This window comes from Cryptotermes secundus, unplaced genomic scaffold, assembly GCF_002891405.2.
Source record: "Cryptotermes secundus unplaced genomic scaffold, Csec_1.0 scaffold388, whole genome shotgun sequence".
NCBI lineage: Eukaryota > Metazoa > Arthropoda > Insecta > Blattodea > Kalotermitidae > Cryptotermes > Cryptotermes secundus.
The window spans coordinates 1,019,285-1,029,974 of NW_019721765.1; the positions used below are offsets into that span (position 1 = coordinate 1,019,285).

Below are 10,690 nucleotides of genomic sequence, written 5' to 3' on the forward strand. Positions count from 1 at the left end.
TAAATCCGTTAGCAGTACATTCAACACATTAAGACAAACTGGTTCTCTCCCCAGCGTTCGTATACAATACGAACGAAATCCTCAACATGAATTGTGCGAAGAAGAAAACATTCTCGATGCTGTAGAGCGCAGTCCGCATGCCAGTACAAGACGTCTAGCTCGGCGGTTCGGTGTTTCTCAGTCCATGGCGTGGAGGACTCTTCATGATAACGGGCTGCATTCTTATCATTTACAGCAAGTACAACACCTATAACCAGGAGACCGTGCTCTTCGTCTGCAGTTCTGCAGCTGGTTAGGTGGAAATCGGCAGTTGTACCACTTGATAATGTTCTGCAATGAGGCACAGTTTACACGGGACGGGGTCAACAACAGTCACAACTTACATGTTTGGGCAGACAATAATCCCCGTGCCACGATAGAATCGAATTTTCAACACCGATTCAGTGTCAATGTCTAGTGTGGTATTCTGTATGATCAGCTAATCGGCCCGTTCATTTTTCCTGGCCGCTTAACTGGTGAGATTTACCTCCACTTCTTAGAAGAAGAATTACCACAGTTACTTGAAGATGTTCCTCTCGCAACAAGACGCCGGATGTACTTTCAGCATGATGGGGCGCCTTCTCACTTCTTCCGCGCAGTAGCAGCTCACTTGGATCGGCATTTCCCACAGCGGTGGATTTGTCGCGGAGGCCGTAACGCCTGGCCTCCCAGGTCGCCAGATCTAACGCCGTTTGATTATTGCATTTGGGGCAGGATGAAGGTCATTGTGTACCAGGTAAAGGTACAAACACATGAAGCGTTGCTTGAACGTATTCTGGACGCGGCGATGACAATAAGGAACAGACACGTGGCACTGCGAAATGCAACGAGCGCGGTTCATACGCGTGCGACGCGTTGTGTTGACGTGCAGGGAGACATTTTTGAAAATCTTATGTAAATCTAGTCGTCTTCTAAAGCACTACAGTTTAAAGGAAACAGATTGATTAGTATGTTTACAGAATGGGATGCTGAAAATAATGTAATTTTGTAACATAAAATCGATGAAAAATTTTGCACAATGCAAAATTAAGAAATTAAAAAAAATGGTTTTAGAATGCTTCTTTCCTAAAACATTAACGATTTAAAAAGTGTTTGTATTATATTTCTAATTTGTTTTGACAGAAATTAGAAGAAAAAATATTTTTCGCCAGTTTTCAAATTACTGTATCTCTTTAATTATGAGTTGGATACCATTAGTATATTAAAATTGTTTGTTCCAAATTACCTCAGGAATGCATTCCCTAAGTGGGGGTAAATCTTCGTGAATCACCCTGTATAATTTAACGACAGCAGATGAAAAGCAACTGAACATAGAAGCTTTATGAATGTTAAAGCAGGAACATAAATTCCGCATATTTTTAGAGTAACAGTACAGAATTTAGTAACAATATAGACGTCTCTCTGAAACAAGACATGTAAGCGTTAACGTCGGGTGTGTAATACTCGTGTGTTGAGATTCAACATTCTGGAAAATTAACATAATGGTCTGAATAAAGTGAACAGATCTGCTGTAGCAGAAGGATGCGAATTTTCTTTGAATGCCCTCAACTTTATCAGAGTCAGTAATAATTACACTTCCGCGCATGAGAAGGGTATCAACATTTACATCTGATCACAGAAAGTTACAGCATGAAAAACTCTCGATAATTCAAGCGAAGTGGGCAGTAGTATAAATTAAATATATAAATTTTATAATATATGAAGAAATACGATTAACATGCTGATTAAAATAAAGATTACAATCAATGCCTGTACTCCTGGTAAAATCGGTTCATAAAAATTGCCAGGTGTAAAACTTCACACTGATATGAAGAAACCAGTCTTCTGGGATGTTGCGCCGTGTAGATAGTGTTAACCGACGTTTCGGAGGAACGTATCGCCTCCATCTTCAGGGTAGAAGAAAAAGGAAGAAAATCTGTGAGCGAGGAACCAGCTTAGTCTGTTATCATCTGCTCACGCTGGTTCCTCGTTCTCAGATTTTCTTATTCTTTTCTTCTACTCTGAAGATGGGGGCGATACGTTACTCCGAAACACAGCGCAATGTCCAAGAAGACTGCTTTCTTCATAGTCACCGCCGTGAAAACTTCAAATCTTACAATTCCACTCTGAGAGTTTAGCACATTTCATTTTCCTGCTGTGTAAGCTTCAGCTTCATAACAATAATGTAACACAAATCACACGCACAGAATCTTGTGCTATTTTCTGTCAGAATGAAATTCGCAACATTTCACATTAATCAGCACAACCATCCAAGTTGTATTTTGGTTCTCACAGTGGTGATCAGGAATAATTCCCCTTTGGAGATATTATGCCGTGTAGTTCGTTGAAAACCAACAGATGTTTCGGAGGAATATTTCATTCCTCTCTACAGGGCCAAAGAATAAGCCAAGTAAGAAAGCGGCATGATTTCGCTACCTGATTCATACTGGTTCTTTACTTCGCATTTTCTTCTGCTTTGAAAGTGGGAGAGAAATATTCCTTCGGAAGGTCGGTAGATATGCAACGGACCGGACTGCATTTGATCTCAAGAATTTTCACCGAGTTCTCAGCTGGCATTCTAACAAGTATATCTGATTAATGTAATGCGATTCTCATTTCTTCTGGGCAATGTCTGTACTTGAGAATTAATCCTAGCATTTTAACTCTGTATGCTGTGCACCCTAGAGCAGAATGGTCCGATAGGCATCACATGATCTCCATACGGGAAGCCAATTGGTTGTGTGTTCCTCGTTGAGTACATCGTACCATTCCCTAAAATATGTCTCTTAAACATTTTCCTCTTTTTAAAGAAAAGGCGGAGAATTATGCCGAAAATTCTTTGTGGGGAGTACTTATTAACATTCATTGTATTTTTCAATTAATTTAATATGATATATAATAAATAACAACATATGAAATGGCTTAGTTTTTTTGAACTTTTACCCAAATAACGCTAAGTAAACTTAATGGACTTTGACTTAAAAATGTGTTTCATGATTGGGAGCATCTATTTATGTATGAGTATTTTCTCAGCCATGAGGTATATCTATATTGATGTTTAATATAACACGAATTTCTTTCCTCCTTAAGACTTAATACAGCTGAAATAAATGGAGATACATCTACTCTTGTAAAGGAGAGATTTCATCCAAATTATTCTAGTTGAATATAGTTTAGAGCGGTGGATTCCCCGTCAAAAGAAAATTCGCTGATTTTTTCTTATTTTCGTACATTAGTATAGTACATTCAATTTAAAGAAATACTTCTAGGTCCTTATGTGCATAATTCGTATTCTTGTACTTGTGTTCTATGGATCTGTTCACTGTACCTGTGTTCTTGTACTGAAAGTATATGTATTCCTTTCATGTAGCCTGCGGTAGCCAAGGTACAACACAGGCTCTCGAGGGTTTGAAGGTGGACAGTCTTGTTATAGGGTACAGAATAACGAATCAACAGTCTGTTTATTTCGAATTTGCCAGATATTTCTTCTAGAGGATTGCAACCGCCTTCTCCCATCATTTGCAGTCATCCTAACATATATAATTCGACGCCATGAAACTTCAGGAGTAGATACATCATCGTAACAACAACAACCGTCTATGTGTAGTCCTGCCATTGTTCCATCTCCACTTCTTACAAGTAAAGTTGTAACCTATTTATAAACCTTTGTAGGCTTTGCTTCAGTAAATCGTATTCTAGAGTCATTAATCAAGATGAAATGATATCTCATCCGGACAGACTAATGAGCAGTACAGGAATAATGCTGAGATCAATTGATATTTTAGAAGAGATTATTAATCACCAGTAAAACGAAACACAAGATACAACTCAATCTGATGTCTGGACGTGAACACGGCTAGGTCTTGCTATGTTTGCTTACTCTCACAGAAATGCAAACGGAAAATGTGCTCAGCAGCAAGGCCACCAAACTTCGTCTGATGAATTCCTGGAAGCAGGCTGAAGAAAAAGATTCTGGAAACAAAAATCCGGAAAAATTTTGAGCCTACATAACGTTTATTTATTTTATTTAATTATAAAGGAGCTGAACCCTTCTTGAGAAGCTGTCAATCGTGCAGCTACTCAAGAACTTCCCAGCATTTTATAGAACCCGAAGGTTCATTACCGTGTTCGCAAGAACCATCCACCGGTCCCTATCCTGAACTAGATCAATCCAATCCATACCATCCCGTACTGTCTCTCCAATATGCATTTTAATATTGTCCACCCACTTACGTCTTGGTTTTTTCAATGGTCTCTTTCTTTCCGCCTTTCCCACCAATATCCTATATGCATTCCTCCTCTCTCCCATTCGTGCTACATGCCCTGTCCATCTCATCCTCCTTGACTTGATCATTCTAATTATACTTGGAGAAAAGTTCAAGTTATGAAGCTCCTCATTGTGCAGTTACACAAATTTATTTGTTTATTCGCCATTTTGCACTTTTTGTGCCGTGAACGATATATCTTGTTTAGAATCACAAGTTTGGTTCACCCAAAATGTGTGTCAGTGACAGAGAAAGAAATGCCTCCAGTTTTTTCGAGCAGTTTGCGAGCTACTGTTTCGATGCGGAAACCCACAAAGAAAGAGGTTTCCGCTAAAGGGACACAAGAGTTAGATGCATCAAGATAACCAGTCGGGTTTGCAGTAGCGCCTAGTACAATGGAAAGGGGAAACAGAATTGATGGCCGGCGATGTAGTTTAACCCTTAAAATAGCGGTGTTTGTAACGCGTGTCGTTTGGTTTAATGTAACAAAAAAAAAAAACACATTTTTCTAGTACAAATTATTTGTTGGGTTCACATTGTACTGAAAACATATTTTTCTTCTTAAACAGCATTATCCGATTTGTTTCTGTAATGGAGATCAGATTTTCGGCGGGGGTAGGGACTCAGTCTTTAAATATTATTTACACGATCTTCAAGCTGCAGAAGGTTGATAAGACTCCAATTTGCATGAAGAAACAGAGGTGTGAATGTATGAGGGGTAAGCTTCCTCTGCCTTTGCACCGCGACCTACAGTGGTCTATTTTGCTTAAGGCCGCGCCATAGCTCAAGCGGTTAGTCGCTGGCTTCCCACCGAGGCGGCCCGGATTCGATCTCGGGTCTGGTTAAGTGGGATTTGTGGTGGACAAAGTGGCGCTGGGGCGGGTTTTCTCCGAGTACTTCGGTTCCCCTGCCAATCTTCATTCCACCAATTCTCCATCATCATTAGCACCCGGAGCAGGCTACAATAGGCCAATCAGTGACCACCGTGCCGAGTGGCCCCAACTGGACTCCACCCCCCACTAAGTGAATTAAAAAAAAAATTAAATTAAATAAGATCTAAAAGTTTGTGACGATGGTACATTAGTACAAATATTTTGTTTTTGGACATTATCCATCGTCTTGTTTTTATCCAAAAACCGCCATGTTTATTTTTCAAAACACAACGTTTCGGAGATTGGATTGTCTCCGTCTTCAGGTAAAACCTACTCAGTTGGGCGCAATCGATGTCCCTATCACAACCGAAGACGGAGACCGAATCAAATCTCCGAAACGCTGTGTTTTGAAAAATAAACATGGCGGTGTTTAGATAAAGACAAGACGATGGATAATGTCCAAAAACAAAATATTTGTACCGAGGAGAACTGCTTAGATCAGCCGATCTTCCTTCGGATCTGGCCCAGTAACGTGGTTAGTTTGTACAGCATTTAGCATTAAGGGACAGAAAAGTGTGAGACACTATTTATGACAACATATCTGCTAATGCACAGTTAATCGCGCAAATAGAATTTAAATATCCCACGAGTAAGTAACCGCCACCACGGAATATAATTCTCTCGGGGAGCTAGTGTCCAAGCTGGCCAACGAATTCATGATCCGGGACTTTTTCAAAGAAAAGAATCCAACCGAAAACATTATATTTTAAGGTTATTTAAGGTCGAAATTTTTGGGGTACTTGGCAATTTTATACTGCACGTAGTAGCCTACAGTGACAGGGCCCAAATAATTCGGAACGATACCAAAGAATCAACAATACTTTGTGACTGAATTGAAATATGTATTAAATATTACGGTGTGCTCAATACCGTTCGGTTTAGAAAAAAAAAATCTGTTAATTTCCATGCCTACGTATTGAAGTGTACGGAACTGTAATTATATGCAATTGTTTTATTCGAGTGTGGGGCACAGCGTCTCAACCTAAGGACGAACGTAAGTAGATTGTAACCTTTTATCCACATTTCTTATACATAATCTGCAGTGTCTCCAATAAACACCTGCGTGCAGTAAGTACAGGCGTTAACTAAGTACACTTACTTAACATTTTCTTGCTTGTATTGGTTGCTTTACTCAAGTCTGTCCGGTAGAGTTAAGACGGAGTTGTCTTTTCAATCAAGTTTAGTTTCGCATTGTCTAGTAGGTTCACTGCTAGTGCATTTGTGTGGTTTTCTAATTTGGTTAAGTATTTGGTATTACACTTTTTATTTCACTAAGCACCGTGTTCATTTGTAGGTCCTCATGGAACCATTGGTTATCAACCAAGGTGCATTCAGAATACTTGTACATCGGACAGTCTTGAATTGGAAGCGCTGGAGAATTTCGATGTGGGGGTTTTAGTCTGTCCTCCTTAGCTGAATGCCGCAAGTCCAGATGGGTTTGAGTACTGCTTTGTATAGGAGGTTGAGCTGGTTTCTTTTGGTTTTGACATGCTTTGCTCATGTCAGCCTTCTATCAAGATGCTTTATAGGGGTAAAGCAACTTTGCCCATTTGCACTCTCGGACAGATTTGGTTGTGTAGGGTGAATGTAATAAGCGTGGATTTGCTTTTGGTTTGTTTTATTTCTCCATTTCTTCGACCAATCGTCGATCTTATTGTTGGTGGTTAGGAGTTCCACTGAGGCTATCGCTGGATCTTCATGTATGGCTAAGATTGCTGCAGCATCGGCGAAGGTAACAGTTGTTGTGTTGTCTGATGTCGGGAAGTCGCTTTTGTAGACAAGATATAGGACGGGGCCTAAGACAGTTCCTTGCTTTGCGCCTGCTTCATTTTTCTTGAAAGAGTTTCTCTGTTAGATATGATAATGATATTCTCTAATATGTATGCGGAAGAGGTTTCCTGATTTTGAACAAGAGACCTGGGTTCCATACTTTATCACACACTTGTGTGATGTCTAGGAAAGCCACAGAGCAGTAATGTTTTTTTTTCAGACTCCTCTTATGATCCCTGTAATTCTGTTGACTTGCTTGATGGCAGTGTGTTGCTGCCGAAATCCAAATTAATGATCCTGGATGAATCGTTTTCTTCTAATATTGGACTTTTTCCAAGAATTTGCTCGTTATTGGCAGTAAGCTGATCAGTGTATGTAAGCCGACTTCCTGTAGCGGTTTACCGGGTTTCGGAATCATTATGATCTGCGTGACCCTCCACTGGGCGGGAAAGGGTCATTCTCCAATAATGGAGTTACATAATGACGTTGATTGTAACGGAGAACACGATTCTGAGAAAAATATATGGAATAAGAAAGAGCAAAACAAGATAACAAATAAAATTATGTAATAAGGATCATGGTAGTTAGTACCCCTTACGGAGCCTTATTAAGGTTACCAACTCAAAGAGAATAAGATGAAAGTAATATCTAACACTCATGGCGGATATGAAAAATAACACAGTGTGCGATCCGATGATGTAAAGAGAACATTCACGAGATCTAGGTATAAATGGGAGGGTAATATTAAAATATATCTCAAAGATATGGGCTGTATTCATGTAGATCTACGTCCAGTAGTTCATGACGACGGGCCTTCGAATTGTTTGAATTGGGGGAGAGATATATCTTGACCAGATGAGCGATTATCAGCTACACAAGGAGTATTCTGCGCCACGGACACTGAGGTCAGCTTGAACTCCATTACATGTGCGTGTAACTATTTCCTAAATAAATTATTTATAAGCAAAAATGCTATAATAATTTCATTGCAGCTTTGCTTGCTTTCATGTTGGTTTCTTCCTATTTTTATCCTTCGATCATGAAGATAGAGGAGACATGTTTCTCCGAAATGTCTGTTAACTTCCAACAGATTACAGGGCGTCATATCTTCGTAACCACAACTTTGAGAACCTAAAATCCTACTATATGCCTGAAGTTTACTTTTCGGAACTCTAAAATACTCAACATCAGTATCTGAATTCTTGTCAAGGTCGACTGTACCTGGTATCCGTTTGTCTCTGTGCATATCGTATTTCGCGAATGGAAAAATAAATTAGAGAATGAATCAAATATATGTGCAATCCGATATTTTCCTAACCTATGACTATTCTTGTCTTCCCTCCTCCCCGCTCTGTTTATTTCGGATGATATTTTGCAGTACTTCAGCTTGGCATATCTGAGTAGGCGAACATACGATGCACTCTTTTACGTATATTTATAGTTCCTTTAACTCCTTATATATCCGATATGCTGATTCGGTATTCTTTCCCATTCTTCTGTCTCGCTGCCCATTTGCTTCTCTATGTACAACTTCATCATGTTCTCTCCTTGTAAGACTGTATCGACCCATTCAAACTGACCGTCTTTCTAACTCTGTTACCCTACTTACATCTATGGAAAGCACTGGATGGCAAGTCAGTGAACTCTGCCAGCTCATAAAAGCCAGGAACCGGCAAATAAGCAAAGTTCACGGAACATCGGTACGGAGCGCATATTAAAACGTGTTTTATACGTTATTTAGACTGCTATTATTATTTTAATTATTCAGAAAACTTTTTCTGTATTAAAATTTTCGTATGTTATTCTTTTTTTCATTGGTGAGTTTAATATCCATAGCTTTGATTCAGTTGTCGTTATTCTAAACAGATTTACGCTTCAACCTGCGAATTTTTGTATAGCCAGTGCAAAGAGGTTGAGGTTGAGGCTGATGTTGCCAGAGACATGATTTTGTTTTTCTCTAAAGTTGATGGTCTAAGAGATTAAAAATTCCTGTTGCGATAACCTGATCCCTACCAGCCACTCTTAGTCGATTACTTGCTATTGCCAAACTCTCGGCTGTCACGGAGTGTGAGGTTTTCTTATCAAGTGTATGCTCCTGCATCCCACTTACTATTATATGGGTTTTAGTAGAACATGCTAGACTTGTGTCTGCAGTCAGTTTTGACATCCATGCCTTGTGTGGGATTCGAACCCATGAACCCGGCTTCCGAGCGAGCGAAAACAGTATATGCCTTAGACCGCTCGACTACTGTGACGGGCTAAAATCATGCATTACATAAGCATTAGCTTATTTATTATTAAGTGCTGGTCATATCTGATAATCCTAATTATTCAATTTTTTGGTACTGATATTAATAATTTATCACTTTACAAATATACATTATATTTTATTTATGTTCCTGCCCTTTCCCTCTTTATCTATGAGCTATATTTAGCACTATCCATAGTTTTCATTCTGCTGATCATAGTGGCCGCCCGGCCTAAGGAGGAAATGCCTTCTACCACTTGAACGCTGGGATCGTGGATTAGAATCCCACTCAAGGCATGGATGTCTGGCCGCAGTTATTCTGTTTGAGTTGCCTGTATAGGTACGGACCATGCGACGGACTGATCTCCAGTCCAGGATCAAGAAACTGTAAAAGCAGCCAAAATTCAACCAAGGGATGTAGAGCCATAGGTACATAGATTTTCCATTCTCTCATTTAAATTATTCATTAAGTAAGTAAGTAAAGCTATCCCTGTAACAGGCCATGAAGGCCCATAGGGTTGTGAGACGTTGAGGGTCCCATATTAAATAGACAATCGATTCAAAGATGGCGGTAACGTTGTCAGTCTTACGTGCCGGCCGCGCTTTACTCCCCAGGAAGATTATTTAAATAATTCCTGGTACTCATTTCTGTTAGAGGCTAAGTCGACCCCAGGGCCACAGTGCGGCTGGAAGGATAAGGTCAATTGAAAAAGTCCAATGACCTCATCGGGACTTGAACCCGCGACCTTCCGGCTTGTAGCATAGCCCCTCAACCAACTACGCTACTTCGTACGGTCCTCAAAGATTTTTGTCATTATACCAAGTTTTGTATATTTCCAGTTTAACATTCTCCAATCTACGCAGAATGTAAACAACATGTAGCCCGCAGCCCCAAACCGGAACATAAACCTCAGGCCATTCACGTAAGCTGCCTACCTTGTTTCCTGCTTATGTCCGAGTTTCTCTAATCGGGATCCTAGTTAATGTGAATCCGTTCCTTCCGTCCTTTCGACTGATGGTGCTCTTGTCTGGTCGGTTACCACATAAAACTGTTTAGTGTCTTATGAGCTTATGAGTCTGCGCATTTGTATGCTCTGTAACTTTGTTCCGTGATGCTTGGAAAACTAAGCTGCCCAAAATATACGAAGTTTCATTTCTTGCTTCGATGCTTGTCATGCATGAACAATTGGTAATCGCATTTCTCCAATGCCACTTTGCATCAATATTTATTTTTCTCAGCTGTAAAATAATCTAAGATAATCTTATTAATTGCAGGTCACGGTAGCCCAGCGGTCTAAGGCATGTACTGTCTTTGTTCGCTTGGAAACTGGGATCATGGGTTCGAATTCCACTCAGGGCATGGATGTTTAGTTTGTGTGTGTGTTTGTGTACAGGTAGAGGCCTTGCGACGAGCTGATCACCCGTCCAAGGAGTCCTACCGAATGTGTAAGATCTAG

General features: G+C 40.0%; 1 protein-coding gene across 1 annotated transcript in view; it reads right to left on the reverse strand.

Moving 5' to 3' along the window:
* LOC111875687 (latrophilin Cirl) overlaps nt 1–10,221 on the reverse strand; it is a 1,027,517-nt gene extending 1,017,296 nt beyond the window's left edge. Inside the window, exon 1 of the mRNA XM_033750172.1 lies at nt 10,170–10,221. The gene's annotated coding sequence lies outside the window, so the exon portion shown is untranslated. The remainder of the gene's footprint in view (nt 1–10,169) is intronic.
* Nucleotides 10,222–10,690: the final 469 nt, after the last annotated feature.